At 39.1% G+C, this 19619-nt stretch overlaps 1 pseudogene; it reads right to left on the reverse strand.

The window, feature by feature from the left end:
• Window positions 1-5915: 5915 nt before the first annotated feature.
• On the reverse strand, window positions 5916-17404 carry LOC120436881 (annotated as a pseudogene).
• Between the last annotated feature and the right edge of the window lie 2215 nt (window positions 17405-19619).

Raw genomic sequence — 19619 nt, forward strand, 5'->3', positions numbered from 1 at the left:
AACCCCGGGTGCCCAGGGTTGCCGACCCTTTACTTAAATGGAGTAAAGTCTTTTTTTCAAGTGGCAGGAAATTTGAAATGCAGCTTTTCAAAGTTGCTTACTAAATAACAGCAAACATAGCTTCTGCACAGTTTGTCACAAAAAGTTTTCTGCTAGCTAATGTGCAGTTGCTGTATTTCTCAGAGAGAGACCTTAATGTGGACAACAGATGTTTTTGCAAAACATCTTACAACCTTTAATTCAATTGACTTAATCCACAGAAAGCAGCAGCACAGGTCAGCTGGTGACTGATCAGTCTACTCAGAGAAAGATCTACTGGAACTCCAAATAAGCTATTATGTCACTTATTAAGTAATTCTGTTCCCCACATTGCACTGCAGCACTCTGTTTGACCTCTACCTGTCAAATCCAACTTTAACCCTTAGTAGGGTCAGATGACAACATTAGTTGCCTCAATGTCCTTTATAGTTTAGATTAAAGACCCTACAATAATAGGAGAACACTCCAACAGTTAGAGGACCCCCTATGAATAAAGACTTTGCAACAGTGGGAAAGAAAAAACTTTTTAACAGGAAGTAATCTCCGGTAGCGCCAGAATCGTGGAGGGGCAGCCGTCTGCCGTGACCACTTATGAATGCAATGAGGGAAGGGGGAAGAGGCGAAAGAGGGACACACACACACACACACACAAAGAAGGGTCACAGAGGTTGAAACATTTGGGAAGGGATCTCTGGATTGCATTATAGGTGGCTGATAGCTGGTGCTGCAGGACACCAGTTCTCTTCAGTGATGATCTTTCACTTTGGCTGTTGATGGCCTCCTTTACTCCTTTCTCAAACCATCTGTCTTTGTCCAAAATGGGAACATTCGGATTCTCACAAGAGCGTCCCTTCTCCTTTAAGTGCAGACATACCACTGGGTCTTATCCTGATGAGGTGTTTCTTCTTTGCATCTCTGGAGTGGATGTTTGGTCTTTCATATGTACAAGCACTCCTCATTACACTGCACATCAGACATTGTGTAGTATTTAGTTTAAGTTGGCAAACAACCCTAAGAACCTCCAAGATGACAGCTTCCCAGGATTAAATACCAGGTACACGCGATTAGCTGAAGCCGCCACGTGGAAGAAACGTGAAACATCCTCACAGACCAGAAAGAAGCCTAGCCGCCTTCAACACAAGCACTGAAGACTGAGGACCTACAAACACAAATCTGCCAGTTTAAATTCATAGATAGAGATCTGAAGATTGAATAACTCAAGCTAAGAGTAGTTTCAGATGGGAATGGGAATAGTTGTTCTCATTTAACAATATTCTTGTCAAGTCTAGTTTGAAAAATAAAAAATGTCCACTGTGATCTGTGTATGGAGTGAATTAACCTTACTGAACCTGCTTATCCAGTCCTAACTGTAGTTTTAGTTTGAGAGGTTTATCAAATATTATACCTGAAAGTATTTTTTTATGCTTCACAGCAGAATTTAGGGCTACGTAATCATTACTTTGAACTGCAGATGGTGAGGTCTTATTATTTTTACTTTACAGTCTGCAGTCAGCATGGCAGTGCAGTGTTTAGGAGGTCGCCTGACAGACGTCCAAAGCTGCTTGTTGACTGTGGCGGTCTTTGTGTCGATATTTCATGTTCTTCTGCTGCCTCCATCAGTTTTCTCAGAGCATGTTCATTCTTTATTCTGAAGTTGTCGTGACTGAGTGCGTATGCTTCTGTGTCCCTGTGCATTTGTTAACTCTATTATAGACTGGCCACGCACTCCAGAATTTACCCGACCTCTCGCTTAATGGCTTGAGCCCCTCGCATTGGGTAAGTGGTTAACAAAGTGGATGGATGGATGATTCTGTCACTGCAAACTGTCTCAGTGAGACATTTGAGTAGAATGTATAAGTAACACTTACACAATCACTGTATTTAAAATAGCAGCTACACCTGAGGAATAACAAATGGCACGCCACCACATCCGTAATGAGTTGATTGATTAAAATAAGAGTCGAAAGAAAGGAGGAGTCTGGTTTTCATATTTCATATTTATTGGTTTGATGCATTAGTTCGGATTGGACGACACAGACTGAATTTAAAAGAAATAGCCGACCTCTGCGGAGAAAAATGGACTAATATAATTTGATGATCATTTCGAGAACATAAACTCGGGCTGAGACATATTGGCTTGTAAGTTTCAGGCGTTTCTAAGAGTCTCGTCATTTGATTTACAGATCTGTGATGAGACTGCAGTCCTTACAGACGACACATTGTTTTAATATATGACCTCTACCAGGCTGAAATCACTGGACATGCTCAAAATCACTGAGCACTTATTGTAATTGATCATTTCCACAAACCTCCCATATTTTTTGCCATCCAACTTACAGATAAAAAAACACTTTATTTATATGAATGCTATGAACCCGATTGCTTGCTTTCACTGTTAAGTTTTCCACTTTATTCAACATAACCAGTAAAAATACACAGAATATTTAGATGGTAATATTTAGGTATTAATGAGCCATAGCCCCACATCTTACTGCATCATGAGATTTTATTAAAATATAAACTAAACACTTGTAATATTATTAAAATCGACCCTGTGGTTATTGATCTTCTTTGTATTTTTCTACCAAACACCACCGCTGTCGTCCAGTCTTATTTACTGCCCTATTTTTCGTGATCATTTCATTTATACATTAATATTTGGAAAAATGCAGAGACATTGGAATAGATATCCAGATAGCTGAGGCAGACAAGCGCACACAAGACTCAAGGTGCTTGGCACAACCATGGACAGAAGATGCACTGCATGGTTAGATCAAGCACAATGGAGTCATGAGCAACGACAAAAAAAGTCCAACAGATATCGCATAGATGCAACTCTGCACAAATTGGCAAAGCAACGTGCCGAATCGACCAGGTTTTTGTGCAAATGTTAAGTATCAGGTTTTATTTTTTCCTGAAAAAAGACACAGCATTGTTAGAATATTTCATGGGTTTTGTTGAAGGACGATCCTGCAGTCGGTGCCGTCGGCAATGCAAAATTTCAGAAAATCCAAAAGTGTGAGAGACGTGATCTGATCTCATGGGGATGTTTAAAAAAAAAAAAGAAAGAAAGAAAAGAAAGAATGCTACTGGTTGCTCTACGATCAAAAAAGATGAAGAGACTTGCAGCTAGGAAGATCTGCAGAATAAAAAAGGGAACGATTACTCACAGGTCATGCTCACTGCGGGGAAAAAAGGGCTACACCCTTCCTGCGCACGAACTGCGTCAAACCCCACCCTCTCGCCCTTCACGCCCAACTCTAACAGAGGAAAAAAGTCACCATTTGATCACTTTTTACTCTTTTAATACTCAAATCTCAAACATTCTTAAGAAAGGATCTGCAGCAGGCCTGAAAATGGTGACTTGATTAAATTTGTTTCCTCATTGGGCATTCCCAACGTCATGAATGGAAACAGAGTTTGGGTAATTCATCTGTGATCTTGTTAGAGTCGCAAGATCTCATAGAGTCCAAGTCCCTGAAATTTTAGTAGTTATTGACTAAAAACAAACCATGCTCCTGGACACTATTGAATTAAGAATTAGAACTATAGCTACTTCTCTGTAGTCCATCTGGGGTGCATCTGCCATCTACTAAGAGCAAATAAAAACCACTCCTAACATTTTAGTCCTAACTATGTTAACTGTTCCCATGTTGTGATACCATCAGGCTAAGAGAGCTTCTTTTCCAAAAGGTTTGACAATCTTGTTACCTTCCCTTGTGTCTCTTTCCAGCTCCCGAGGACATTTTACTACAATGAGAAGGCACGGCACAATAATCAACTTACAGGGCTAAGCAAGTGAAACCACTTTGTGTGATGAAATTACACCATAATGCATATTAATACACCAAACAGGAAAAAAGCTGCATTTGGAAGTGACCAAATGGCACGAAAATTGGAGTACTTTGGGTGAAGATGGTGGGCGGCGGTGGTGAAACAGACTTTTGTTTTTCAGAACAATGAGGATGTTTGAAAGGGATGCAGCGCAGCTGATGGGATGGTTTGATGGGTTTTATGCACAGATGATGATTGTGATACATGATTGCGCTTTACTTACCTTCTGTTTTCCTGTCTTCTTCTGAAATCAACATGGCTCAAAATACTAAGAGAAGTATTTGAAAAAAAGTGGTTTCTGTGCTAAAGCAACAAAACCTAAAGCAACTGTTCTTCAAACTTGACCAGCACAGTATCACTGAAAACAATTGGTCTCAACCTACTCTGTGTTTTACGGACAACTTTCTGGCTGCTTTCGTTGGAAAGTCTCCTCTACACATTGTCTTTCCAAGAAACTCACCTTTCCATTCGCTAGCCTCAAAGCGGGTGTAAGGCGCAGGTGGTTGAGGGGTGGTGAAGACTGCTGGGTGCTCTGAGCTGTGTCTTGGGGTCTTCCAGCTTGCTCTACTGGAGACAGACTGTCCTGACTGCGTCCTCAGCACCCTTCAAGTCCCCAACTCCTGCCCCTCCTTCAAGCTAGGAGGGGTTGGTGATGTTCTCTTGGGATAGGTGCACTGGCAAGGAGGACTTGGTCAGGCTGGGATTGGATGTAGGTTGGGGAGTCTGAATGGGGGGGCGCCGTTCCGCATTTCATAAATATTAATACAGAGTCCTCTCTCCAAATGGGTAGATTCTTTAATTTTGTTAGAGGGGAAGTGCTTTATTCACTTAATGGCTTTTATTAGTGCCCAGTGTTCAACTCTTTCATTAGCTAAAGTGCTGCTATAATTTACAGGGTAAAAGGGGGTGGGGAAGAGGCGGTGTCTGAGAAGGGTTGATCCTGCTGCTGCTGCTTCTGCTGGACAGGCAGGCATCACCGTCAACCACTGCAGCTTTTACTAAAAAGCAGCTTTTCGGCTAAAAGAACTGGAGTCAAAAGATATAAAATACACTCAAAGAACCGTTATCCTGTCGGTCATGCTGTCTCGCTTTCACATCTGTGCAAATCTAAAGTGTTAAGGATTATCCCGAATTAGACACTGTAACCAATGTTTTTTAGAAAAAAGCACAATATTAATGACACTTCTAACAAATAAGTGGCTTTTTACTTATGAGCAGAGAACGATTTTGTGGAAACACGCAGTGGATTTCTCTCTCGCTGGCAAACTGGAATCATTTTTCTTTGTGGTTCCGCATCATATTCATTTGTTAAATGCAGATAAAAGCATCAATTTTTCTGCAATATTATATCCAATATATGATAAAATGTCTGCATTGTATGTATACATATTAAATATACTGTAAGGGTCTCTTATTCAGCTTGGCAACACATCTCTGAATGGGTTTTGTACACACGTTTGATAATTAAAAACAAAAAACATGAGCATCTCTCACGCTTTGAAGAGTCGACTCAGCCGGTCCAAATTTCTAATCTAGCCGTATTATACTACAGTTTACATGTTTGGTGTTATCCACCACATTCATTCATTAGCATGTGGTGCTCGCACTCAGAGTGGTCTTGTTGTAACATACGGACATTAAATAACACCAACTTCCAAGAGTGCACCCAGGTCCAATAAAAAGCAGCTTTATTTTGCTCTGTGGAGTTTGGCTACTTGTGAACATCCCAACCACCCTCAGACTGCATCTGAGTGAATGAACTTATTAACCTGAGTGGCCGTCCCCACCAGAGAGCGGGGAGTGGGTGGGCCACCAGTTTGAATAACTATCCCTATCATCAATGTCATATAAATCTCTTTCCCCCTCCCCTCCGAGCCACAGTTAAATGTTTGCCATAATGCCGGCTGCGGGTACGTATCTGCAACATTTCTGTGGGATTTTTCCTAACAAACCAAATTTAGCACAACACAGAACATTCCTGGTTACACTTTTTGATAAAGTAATAAATCTATTATCTGAATAAAAGCACAAGAACAGACACATTGAGATTCCACTGTGATTTTATTGTATAGTTCTTTTAGGAGTCAATGGAAGCCTTAACCAATATTCAATATGAACTATTCATGGTGTTAAGTACTGTGTGTTACTTTAAATATGACACTTTAACCTGCCATTGTTTTAAATCAATGAAAGCAAAAACAACAGATGCTGTAATGACAGACATGTCCGGTAGTTTATTGAGCAGCTGTACAGAACACTTTGTGATAACATGGGTCATGCAGTGAGGATTAAGACTCCTTTTTTTTTTACTTTTTCACCAGCTGGATAACATCTTCATCCTCCATCACATGGTCCTTGCCCACCTTTTGAGGGTTGTGCTTTACAGAGGAGCCCCAAACAAGTGCACTGAAAGAAAGAGTTAAGAAAAAAAGAGTTTGATCCTGGTTGATTCGCTCAAGAGTGTGAAAAGAAAGATATCAGGCCATTATAAAGTAGCCCTACAAATCATTCTTTGCTACAGCTCTATTATAAAGGAACCTACTGGGTGCGTGACATACGTAAGGTGCAAAAGCTTGCATGTGTCACAGTTTGACCCGTCCCTTCCCTTGAGGATGGCTAATGCTCAGCAGCACTAACATAATGAATGATTGATGATGTTATCTTGGCTAGGCCATTTGGAGATGATGGTGCAACACGCGGTAACATGTCTAAAAATCAAACGTTCCAGTGATGGCAACATTTAGTCTGGTAAATGTTGCCATTAAAGGAGGTGATAGAGTCATGAGAAAAAGAATGTACACCCAGTTTTAGTTTTAAGGTTTTGACGCATAAAAACACATTAAGAATAATCTGATCAATACCACGCTCTAAAACCACTTCTATACAACCTCAGATGAACTAAAAACAAACAAACAAAAAAAAAAAACGAGCTATTACATATGTGTCATTATTTATTTAACAAAAATTAAGCCAAAAATGCAGAAACAATGTGTGAAAAACTAAAGTACAGTGTTCCTGCTTCCATAATAATCATGAGGGTACGTGGCGCAGCTACTCAGAATGCATTTCAAAACAGAAATTTTGGCAGTTTGTTGGTCAGGAGGATTCAGGTGTGTTAACGACGGGGACCAATTGTTGCTGCTCATCAAAATGCTAACAGTTATTAAATGTCATTTACAAATAATCTGAAGTCCATCATTCTACAGAGAAAAAGATTCACAAGTTGGAAACATTAGACACAGCTGCCAATCTTCTCAGGAGTGGACGTACCATCAAATTAGAGCTGGGCGATATGTCGAGTTTTTTTTAAAAATATCGATATATTTTTATACGAGATATAAGATGTGACAATATCCTTTATATCGATATAGTCTATGTTACGTTATAATTATAGTTCCGGAGCCGCAAGTTTGCCTCTCTTTTCGTCCACTTTTGTCTTTACGCAACGTTACTCTGCCTCGCCTCTCCTTCACTGAACACAACTCCCCTCCTCCCCATCGCTTCACCTGCAGGCAGCGACAAGATGGACACGGCAAATCTCCGTTAATGAGTTACTGCGCATCGCCCGTGCGTGGGGCTGGACGGCGTCAGCGTGTTAACGAGCTAACCACGCTAACGCCATGCACGGCCTGAAATCCTTTCATTCTCTCAAAAGTTGACTGCGCGCCTTTTGTATGAATTCTGGTTGTGCTTGATGACCGCGAACCGATTTCATGTGATACACGGCGCTCAGCAATCTGTCAAAAATGTTTTAGTTCGACTTTGGTAAGCTACGGAGCTGCACCGCTTGATGGATTGTCGGAGCATTACGGCTACCGAGGAGCCTCTCGGAGTGATACGTACTGTGCTTCAACGTAATATTACCGTACTGTGTGTGTATAAGGACCATAAATGGCACCTGTTCAGAGACATGGTTACTGAAGCGGATTTCAAACTCCAGGCTGTCAGTCACGCAGTAGAAGTTGGGAACAGAGCAGCTGTGAAATCTGTCTATGTTATTATGCACAATTGTGAGCTCTTTGTTATGAACAAAACAACATAGTTTTCTTTTATTTATAGAGCATCATTATTTAATAAATGCTCATAATTTATTTTTGAGTAGTTTTTTTCATGTTCATGTTCTTTTCTATGCTGTATGTTAATAAAAGTGCCTGTGTGACATCTGGGACACAGCTTTGACTAAGAACTCTCTTTTTGTTCTTACTTTATGGCTTTAAAAAAATATCGAGATATATATCTTATATTGCCATCCAGCTAAAAAATATCGAGATATGAATTTTGGGTCATATCGCCCAGCTCCACATCAAATTCAGCACAAGGTCAGATAATGTCATATCTACAGGCCTCAGTTAGCATGATAAATGTTTAGGTTCCTGACAGTACAATTAGAAAAACACTGAACTACAGAAAAAAAGGTGTTGCGATGTTTGGGACATTGCAACACCTTTAAACTCAAGTGAAATGCTGTGGTGGGACCTTTAGAGATCTGTACATAAACAAATTTCCAAAAACCTCGATGAACTAAAGCAGGGGTGTCCAACTCCAGACCTCGAGGGCCCGGTGTCCTGCAGGTTTTAGATGTGTTCTTGATCCAACACAGCTGATTTAAATGGCTAAATTACCTCCTCAACATTTCATGAAGTTCTCCAGAGACCTGGTAATGAACTTATTGTTTGATTCGGGTGTGCTGACTCAGGGTGATATCTAAAACCTACAGGACACTGACCCTTGAAGCCTGAACTAAAACAATATTATAAAGAAGAGCTGGCCAAAATTCCTCAACAACAATGTCACCGAATGATGAAGTCGTTCAGAAAATTATTAGTTTATAATATTGCCTTTAAAGGTGGTTTTCTACAAGCTGTTGAATCAGGGGTTGTATAGTTTTCAAAAAATCCAGCCAAGCTTTTGTTAAATAAATAATGACACTGTGTAATATTCAATGTAATGCTGTTCATCTCAGGTTGTATTTAAATAACTTTAGAACCTTTTAAAGATCACATGGTATTTTATTTTGTCCTCATCTGTAAAACCTTAGAAATTGAGAGAGGGTGTACTTATTTCAGTAACTTAAATAAACAAAAGACAAAAATATTTTTTAAAATATTAGCATTTTAGCTAAGGCAACTATACTCACTACTTAAATTCTTTGATGAGGTTTTGTGAATCTTCATGCAGAAATCCTCCACTGAAGTTCGCTCATTGGGGAGCACAACAGGAGACGTGTAATCAGGAAGCTGGCCTTTGGGTTTGGTGTAGCTGTAAGTAAACGTATCATCTCAGTAACTTTTTCCAGTCTGAACACATAAACACTTCACTTTTCCAAAGACTTGCATTAAATCTATAACTGACTTTCGCTGCATTCAAAGCATCTTTTGCAGATTGTATTGATGAAAATTCTTACATGCGCACAAGCCTTAAGTAGTCCCACATCCTCTCCAGCAGGTCATCAAAGTTCCAGCGGTGGTGGGCTGAGATGGGCACAGTGTGGGGCACTTTGTAGATGATGTCGAGCTCTTCAATGGAGATCTGGTCGATTTTGTTGAGCACATAAATGCATGGGATGTAGACGCTGTTGGGACAGGGACAGAGTCTGTAAGTGAAACCACTACATACTCAGTTATACTAAATAATCCAAGAAATAAAATTGTGAATAAATGAGTCTATATTTTGGTGCCGCATGAAGCCTTCTACTCCATTTACTTGTTAACCAACATGTCAGCTGGTACACAAATGTTAGATATTACAACTAATGCCATTTACCTAACACAGGGTGCACGAGGTCTCAAACAGAAGATTTACAAATCAGTTACTTTTGGCAGAATAACTCCTAATGAATATCATTATAAATTCATAGAGCTTGCAGTAAAGATAAGATCAGATGACCTTGAACTATCCCTCGGTTATGCTGCTGTTGGCTCAGGATAATGCACGACCTCCCATAATGCATTTGCCTCTTTCACTCCTTTCGCACTTACATGCCACTAGAGTAAGTCCTTTTTTTGCACTCTGTCACAGTTTGTGCTTTGCCATCTCTGTGCTTTTCCTTTTCCCTCACAGCAGATGGCTGCTCCTCCCTGAGCCGCGTTCTGCCAGAAGCCTCTTCCTGTTGAAAATGAGTTTTCTTCCCACTGATGCCAAGTTTTTGTTCATAAGGAAATCGCTGAATCACTGGGGTTCTTCTATAATGTTGTCTTTAGCTTAAAATATTAAGTGTCTTGAGACCATTGTGATGATTTGGTGCTACATAAATAAAACTGAACTGCATTGTCAACTATACACTCCAGTATAATCTGAGTCACCGACATGCTCTACAGTTTCTACAACATTTAGTAAGACATTTAATTCCTTTATTCTGCTTGTTGAATTTGAGATATTTAGTTTTTCATATAAAGTTTAATACTTTCATTTAAATTTAAACTTATCTTAATTTATTGTATTTATTTTTTTAACTTCAAATTACTTTCCACCTTATTTCTTTTGACATATCTTATTTTATTCATCTATATACTGTAAGCACTACTGCCTGATGTGGAGTTTACACGCATGGGTTCTCGCTGTACTTCCTCCCAGTCCAAAGACATGCAGTTAGTGGGTTTAGGTTAATTGGTGATTGCAAATTGGCCATGGGTGTCGGTGTGAATTGTTGTCTGTCTCTCTGTGTTAGTCCTGCCACAGACTGGTGTCCTATCCAGCGTGTACCCCAGAATGGCTGGACGTATGGAATAAATAATGTATATTTCATTAAATTGTATAACAGCATGTGGATTAAGTGAAGCCTTCTACTTTTAGGTGGTTATAATTTCCACTGTGTCCATTTTCCTCTCAAAATTAAGTTAATTTTTGTAGGAAAAATTGTTTACTTTTCACTGGAACATTTGGCTATATATTTTTATATATGTATATTAAGTAATTTTAAACATGTTTAAAATATGTATTACTAAATTTACTTTTGTTAAGACACCTCTCTTCAAATAAATACTGCAAGTATACAGGCAAGGAGGAGGCCCCACCTAATGCTTTATGCAATGACAGTTCATAGGCCCATAGGCTTTTTGAATTATGAGAATTTTAATATAAAAATAAAAATATTTGCCTACATGAAACATCACAGTGGATTTTAACTCAATTAAATGTGAATGAAAGCTAGAATTTCATTTTTAATTCAAGGGAATTTCACAAAAAAAAAATATCCTTCTCTGCTCATGTTCAGCCAAATGCTGCAAAACTGATCAGACAGAGCTTTGCAGTGCAAATGGATGATGACCCAAAGCATACTGCAAAAGCAATGCCGAGTTTCTCAAGGGAAAGAAATGAGACATTCTTCAGTGGCCAAGTCACCTGATCTAAAATCAGTAGAGCAGCTTTTCAGTTATTAAATACAAAAGTGAGGGCAGAGAGACCCACAAACAAGCAGCAGCCGAAGGCAGCTGTCGTAAAAGCCTAGTGGAGCATCTCATGGGAGGAAACAACATCTTGTGATGTGCAAGGGTGACTTCAGGCACTCACTGCAAGAATTAAAAAAAAAAAAAAAAAAAGTCCTTGTATTTAAAATTATGTTTGTCCAATTACTTTTCAGCCTCTGAAAATGGGAGGGTGTCAGTAAAAAATGCTGTAAATCCTAAACACGTAATGCATTTTTTGGCCAAATCCCTTACAATAAAGCTGAAAGTCCGGACTTCAGACCTTGATTGATCAGTCTGAAGATCCACAATGGGGGTGTACAGGATTTAGACATTATTTGAGAAAATATTCTATAGACATAGTATTTGGTAAATTTGTTTCTTTTCTGAAGTTGTAGTTTTTATTTTACTGTATTGTGGTCTTTCTCCTAGTTGTTTTTTCTGAGAATGGACCATGCTCAACTCCACATATCTCTGATCCCATATTTGTTGACTTCTTATATTAAGATAGATGACTCAAAGGTTTTTAAGTAATATTAAAACAGGAGTTCTCCCAGATGCTGCCTAGCACATAAACAGCATATTTAAATCCATCTGTAGTGGGAATGATGGGAGTGTTAAATGGGATTTCAGACCGGCAGGCCACACCCACTGAGAATGACTAAGAAAGGCCCATTGTGACACTTCAGCAGCTTACCGATTTCCCTCCACCACATCGATGAGGTCATCAGCTGTGGAGTCACTGCGCAGAGTGATGTCGGCGTTGTGGATCTTGTACTCTGCCAAGATACTCTTAACTGTTTCAGCGTCAAGCTCACTCTGTGCACACTGGAGAGAGAAAGAGAGAGTGCATGTAGGTGGATGACTTAAAGTAACACAAAAAAGCAAAAAAATAGTCATTAAAAAAGTCACACAATTTAAACATCTGTATTAATAAATTATTACATATTAGAGTCAGCAATACAATAAACATTGATATGTTCTAATCCATGTGGCATCACTACCCATTTCTGCATCTAAATGCTCTAAATGCAAGAGTGGCAGCTCTCAAGGTGTTACAATAAACTGCAAAATATGAAAACATTCAGCTCTGGACATAAACAAAAAGGAAAATTAAATGCCACCTTTGTTTGTTTGATTAGAGAAAATGGGATAGCTGACATTCTGCTACCTCATGATGAGTTACAGAACTACTGTTGGCCTGACATTAGTGCAGGTATGATGTAGCAAGAGGGTTAAACTGTTCTCAAAAGTACAGATAGACACAAATGCCGGACGGAAGATAAACACCAAAAAGGACAAAACATCAGACAAAAAATGTCTGGGACTGTGGGATTTTAAAAACTTAGCTTGGAGAACATATTACACTTGAGTGTAGAGGCTGAGAATGACAAGTAAGTAAGGTTTTAAGTATCAGTGTAATTATTCACTTCAGTTATTAATTCTAAAGTGAAAACTGTAAGTGCGAAATTTCATTTACTGTGTTTATTATATGAAACGTACTGTAGCAGTAAAGTTGATGCCTCCTTTGTCCTTTTTCTTGAAACCGATGTTTGGTGGTTGCTTGTTGCCGAATGCCGAAGCCTTCCAGCTCATGTTCTATTAGCTTCTTATGAAGAAGAGGCTTCAAAACATCGAGCACTATCAGAATCAGATTGCAGGTTCGAGCCACTGTGAGAGAGCAGAAAAAGAAACAATAACATCAGTCAGAGATGTGTAAAAGAAATCCCAGGTGAAGTACACCTGTTCAGCTGCTCGTTAATGCAAATATGTAATCAGCCAATCACAAGGCAATATTTAGACATATAGCCAGGTAGGTCATATGGGTCAAGACGACTTGCTGAAGTTCAAACTTGAGCTTCAGAACGGGGAAAAAAAGCGATTTAAGTGACTGGTTTTGATGCAGGACGAGCTGGTCTACATTTCAGAAAAAGCTTTCAGGAGCTACAGAGAATTGTCTGAAAAAGGAAAATATCCAGAGAGTGCTGTGAGGAGTGCTTTTATGGAAACCAAATGACCACTCCATAAACACATGGCACAATACAGGAGGGAAAGCTCAACAGAACAAGACAAATGAACTTAAAGGAGAAAACACATTTTGAGGATGCCAGTGTTCACATTTTGGACCAAGAACACAGACGGTTTGAGAGATGAGTAAAGAAGTCCATCTACATCCACTGTGAATTTCTGTCACCAAACAGAGGTGGTGGGTGTGACACGAGTTATCAGCCACCTACAATGCAATTTTGAGAAACGTTCCCAAGCATTTCAACACCCACTCTCACCTTGCCTCAGGTGACCTCGATAGCTCATATGAGGTACAAAAATGTCTTTACAAACCTAAAGAAATCTAGTTACCTTCTTTTCAAGCACTTAAGACTACCATGACCTGTATGACTGAAAATCTACATAGACCACTGAGCATTATTTAAAATGTCACAGCCTACCTAGGTATTGTTGCAGCAGGATAGCACACCAGGTCACAAATCACCTTAAAACAGATTTTGTAAACTGTCAGCAGCAGCTGATAAATCTGCAGCAACTGTGTCACGTTATCATGTAAATATCTGAGGAATGTTTCCAGCACCTTGTTGAATCTGTGCTATATAGAATGAAGATTCAAGATTCAAAGTGTTTATTGTCATGTGTCACAAGAGAAAAAGGCATTTCTCTGTGCAATGAAATTCTTTCTTTGTTTTTCACCTACAGATGCTGATTAATATATACAATAGAAATAGAACATATAAATACACATAGTACAAATAAATAAATGAAGACAGAAAGGGAGACAAAATATGGAGATTTGAAACAGAGATGTGTGCAAAAGAGCTAAAGAGCAAACGCAGTTCTAATGGAAGTACCACAACCTGGTACAAGGAAAGTGTAACTAATAAATTGTCCAGTGAGTGGATAAAGTTGAGGTTCACTGCCTGCCCATAATGGTCAAAAGAAATCTTTGAGCAGGCTTGCACTTTTTGATGCCAGAGAAAATGTAACAGTAATGAAGTGGAAAAGTTTCAAAATGTGCGTGCATACACGATATAAGTGTGCCATGGGAAGAAGGCAGTGATGAGGCTCATGAAAGGAAGAGCTTAAAATACCAAGACTTTATCCAAGAGTGTAGAGTGAAAGGGTGGCAACTATGTCTGTTTCCTCTAGAAGTGGAATCCCAGTACAGTCACTGTAAATGGCACTCACTACACTCAGAGTTTCAGAAAATGAGCGGAAGACAGCTGTATGCAGGATTGTGGAAACAGCAGAAAGAGCCTCTTATGGGCTCTGGTATAAAAGGGAGGTGTAGGGTTGGAAGTGTGGAGGTGGTGGGCAGTTATTTGGCCATCGCTGCTGACATGCCAGATGGAGGGTGTTGCAGTTAAGGGTTGAAATGCCAGGTTAAGCCTGGGCATGACATCAGCTCCAGGCCGAAGGCCACAGTCAATCTGTAGAGCACCAGCGGTTGTGTTTTAAGCAAACTTTAGATAAACAATGTGAATCATTGTCTCTCTGAAAATCTACAAATACAACATCTTATGATTTAATCTGTCTATAAATATATACGGGAGAAAACTAAATTCCAGTAGCACTATTAGTTGTGCTGCCATTATATTTCCCTCTAAGCAGATTCCACTGTGATCAAATCATTACCTCATGATGACCTGTCGGCCTCTGCCCTTTCCATCCTTGGCGCCCTCAATGATTCCCGGGAGATCCAGGAGCTAAAAAGGAAGAAGTAAGGAAAAGAAAAATATAAGCAAATAACTTAAACCTTACCACAGCATGAACAATATTCGAGATTTTGAAGAAAGCAGAAACTCTTGTACCTGAATTTTAGCACCTTTATACCGAATGACTCCAGGTACTGTTGTTAGAGTGGTGAACTCGTAGGCAGCAACCTCAGAGTATACACCTGCAAGGTTACTTAGCAGTGTAGACTTTCCTACTGAAGGAAAGCCTACAAAGCCAACACGAGCATCACCGGTTTTCGCTACATCAAAACCTAAAAGTTGGAGGAGACATATATATATATATATATAAAAAAATCAAATATGCATTAGAATTCTTTGCCGGGCAAAAATAAATAAATATTTAACCTCCTAAGACCTGAACTCTTCCACTGCATGCCTTTTTAATTTCTCTTTGATATTTGGACATATTGGGGCCCGATGAATGTAAAACAAAGAATTACCAGATTTTTTTTTTTTTATTTTTTGTTTTTAAGAAAATGAGAGCCACATATGAGCATATTCATTTAAAATTTTGATAGAACAGTAGCAGTATAATGTCCTCGTAAGTGGATATCAGGCCCTTGTAGAGCAAAATTCAGTATTTTGGTCTAAATAACCCAAAATGCGATGTCCACATATGTGGACGCCAGGTCCTAGGAGGTTAAAATAAAACTTTGGTAACATCATTAGGACACAAGTATCCTGATCTCACCTTCTCCTGTCCCACCACCGCTGCCTCCTTTAGGTGTGATGAGTTCCCTTCTGAGTTTGGCAAGACGTGCTTTGAGCAGACCCAAGTGGTGAGCTGTGGCCTTGTTCTTCTGCGTCCTGGCCATCTACAGTGAACAATAACATCAGTCTGCGTGAGAACTTTCTAAAAAGCATTAAGTAAGCAGTTTTTACTGAATGCACTCAGGTACACCCATGGTGAAACTTAAAACAAAATAGACTTATCCTTTACAATTGAAAGTTTAATTTTGCCCATCTGGATTTACTGTAATGTCAGTGCAGTAACAACGCTTATAAACCTGTTCCCATTCTTTCATGTTGTACAGTTTTTACTTTATGCCAACTTAAATGCAAGGGTTTCTTACATTTGACATGCAACTTTAACTCAAACTTACATTCTTGCATGATCATAGTTAAAGCAAAAGTTTTTTTTAACATTAATTAACAGATATTCATTCATTTTATTTAATAACCTTAGTTTTTCTGTCCATTTGATAAATAATGCAGTTTAAAGCATTTAAGGTGGAGGAAACATTTTTAATATGCAGGAAAAATCCTGGCCAAGATCAACACAGCTGTGTTTCTCTGCACATTACAATGTACACCTAGTGCTGGTCTCAAGTTAGGGATAAATGGGTAGGTTGTGACAGGGAGGACGTCCGGTGTAAAGTCTCTGCCAAATCAAACATGTTAGCTAGAAATGTTATTAGTGATTTACAAGAACTGCTACCGGTACAACTGACCAGCAGGGTGGCTGCTAATGGCCAAAGACTGAGAAAGAATAGTAGGGGGAAGGCATGTTTGGAGGCAGCAAAATAGAAGGCAAGATTTTAAATGTAGGAATTATGGCTGGTAAAGTGAGAGACATGGCTGACAAAGGAAAGGATGTTCAAGATGGATCTGTCAGGCAGGAAGATAAGAGGAAGACCACAGAGAAGACAGATGGAAGCAATGATCTGCTGTGGCAACCCTTAAAGAAGACACTGAAACAAGTACTCTTTGCACTGCAACCTGGAGGGTTTCCTTTTACTGCCTCTGACAATACAGTAAAGTTTCCATAAAAATCTAAAACATTCGGTTTAATTTAAAGCAAGTACCCCTGCTGGTATGAACTCGCATGTTCAAATTTGAGGCTTCCTCAATACAACAGACGGCACACCATACAAAGATCATAATATATGGATACGTGCGGATTAAAAGACAGCACTGCAGTCTTAAATTAACTTGTATTGGACAGTTAAAGTGTACACGTTACGTAAAGGCGAGCTTGTTACCACCATCAACCTGCACTAGCACATCCGTTATACTGTCTTATATGATTAGTAATGGATTCACAAGTTCACTGATTGGGTAAAGCAACTTCATAGGGACTTTGTGGTGAAAAGGGAAAAAATTGAGTTAGAAATATTGAGAGTAAAACAAAGCCCGGCTGTAATATTGTTGCTAACGCTAACAGTTTGTAGCAAGCTTAAACGTGACTGTCAGCGGGTTAGCCCGCCCGCTGCTTCCATCTTACCTCATTTTCAATTTCTGCTATTTTGGCAAGTATACTCATGGTGACGGTGTTCCCCGTGTACAATTGACGTTACCGGTTGAAACTAAAAAGGTTTTACATGGAAGTTGGCAAAGTTATTGGGGTACTTTAGCATGCACGCCACACAAACGCGGTTGTGCGGTTTTCGAGGAAATCTCGCGAGAACTCGGACAGAAGCGGGGCATGATACCCGGTGCATTGACCAATAACAGCCCGCGTTGACTCACAGGTTGCTCACAGGACAAAAAGAGAAACGCAAACGCAGCATGAGCTTCCAGAAGGGCAAATGCTTCATTTGCGAATCAGGAGCATGGAATTTAGTACAGCTAAAATTGCAAATTAAAAATATAAACACAAATACTGCCCCTGAGTCCAGCTTTCATATAGCCTGCTATATGGATAATGGAAAATTCCATTATTTATTTGGAAAGGTTGCATTTCACTGGATATCAAAAAAAAAAAAAACGTTTAGTTAACTTGTTTGATAAATCCCAGATAGCTTTTCGAGGAAAAAAATCTTTGCGTCAAAAGGTACAATAAAGCTACTAAACACAATATTTTATTAAGAATTAATGTAGGCCTGTGTGCCTGATGAGCATTGGCTTGTACTTTTATCAAGTTTCGGATGTTTCTGAGTTGTGAGGAGACATCGTCGTTCTAAATTGATTTAAATAACCGTTTTACGCTGTAAAACATCAGATTGAATCAGTTTCTAGCTGAGAATGTACCACCGGACTGCGTTACTGTTGTCATGCAAAAGTTATACACCTGTACCTAAAATACTGCATGACTACATTTACTCAGGTAGGATAGTGCGCTTTGATTTCTTTTGCGTTTTTAATGAAATAATCCACAAGTTAAATATTAGAAGTTTTATAAAACAAAACCATTTAACTACACATGAACTAAATTACCGTCTCCTAAATTAGGGTTATGAATAAAAACACCTCTACAGAAGAAAATCTTGATGAAAAAAAGCTCATGGGCCACTTCATTGAGTACACCTCAGTGGTACGAGGTGAGAATACCCTTTGCCTTTAGAACAGCCTTTATTCTTCGTGACACAGATTAAAAGAGACGCCGGAACATTCCTCAGAGATTTTGGTTCATGTTGACATGATCACACAGTTGCTGCAGATTTTGCAGCTGCACAACCCTTTATGAGAATCCCCATTCTGCCACATCCCAAAGGTGCTCTACTGGATTGAGATCAGGTGGCACCGGAGGCCATTTGAGTACAGTCAACTCATTATCAATCAGTTTGAGATGATGTGGACTTTGTGACATCACGTAATCCCGTTGAAATCAGCCATCAGAAGATAGACACACTGTGATCATACTGAAGACCGACCGATATATCGGCACTGCTGATATTATGAGTTATGTTATGAGTGGTAATGTTATCAGTGTTCATGCTGCATAGTTTGTCCACTAGAGGGCACTTTTAAACGTCTCTGCTGGCACAAACACAGCAGATCTAAGTAGAGTCAGGCAGAGCATAAACGAGTAATCCAGGAGTTGTTGTGACAATAAAATATGATTATTTTTAAACTGAATTGGAAGGACTCATAAATAACATAACAGATATTATGGAAATATGTTTATATTTCATGTGTCATGTTTCATTTCACCCATCAGCCCGTCTGGCGCCAACAACCATGCCGTGTTCAAAGTCACTTAAATCACCTTTCTTCCAAATTCTGATCCTCCATGTGAACTTCAGCAGGTTATCTTGGCCATATCTACCTGCCTAAATGGACTGCCATGTGATGTGTATCATATCTAATACATGAGTTTTTGTGTTATTTATGAGCTGTTGAAAAGGTGTACCAACAAAGCATCCAGTGAGCGTATAACTGCATATAAAGTCAAAGCGAATGCACACAAAGTATTGCAAACTGATGCTTCGGTAAGATTAATATAATATCACATTTGTTGAATAGTAATTACATTTATTCAGGTAGAAGTTTAGAGACTGTATTTGGATTTCTGGTGTGTAATTGTAAAATTGTTGCATGTTAACTTTTAACAAATAATCAATTCTACAATTCTGCTTCTAAATAAGAAAAATCTTAGAACTTTGTTATATACTCAGGGACTATCCTTTACTTTTGCCAACACAATGGCAACTCTGGCTATATCAAATAATCTAATTTATGTCATAGCGAACCTTTTACTTTAGAAGATTTATAAAGTCTGTGGTGCACTTTACCTGGAGTGTACATACTGATGACCACATTGTCTACAACACTGGTTATTCTTTCTACAAAAGCACATAAGATACAAACCCACATTTAAATGCACACAAAAGGATGGAGACCGGTGAAATTGTATATTTTTATTGTTTAATTCTTT

The sequence above is a fragment of the Oreochromis aureus genome, unplaced genomic scaffold, assembly GCF_013358895.1.
Source record: "Oreochromis aureus strain Israel breed Guangdong unplaced genomic scaffold, ZZ_aureus HiC_scaffold_32, whole genome shotgun sequence".
Taxonomy (NCBI): domain Eukaryota; kingdom Metazoa; phylum Chordata; class Actinopteri; order Cichliformes; family Cichlidae; genus Oreochromis; species Oreochromis aureus.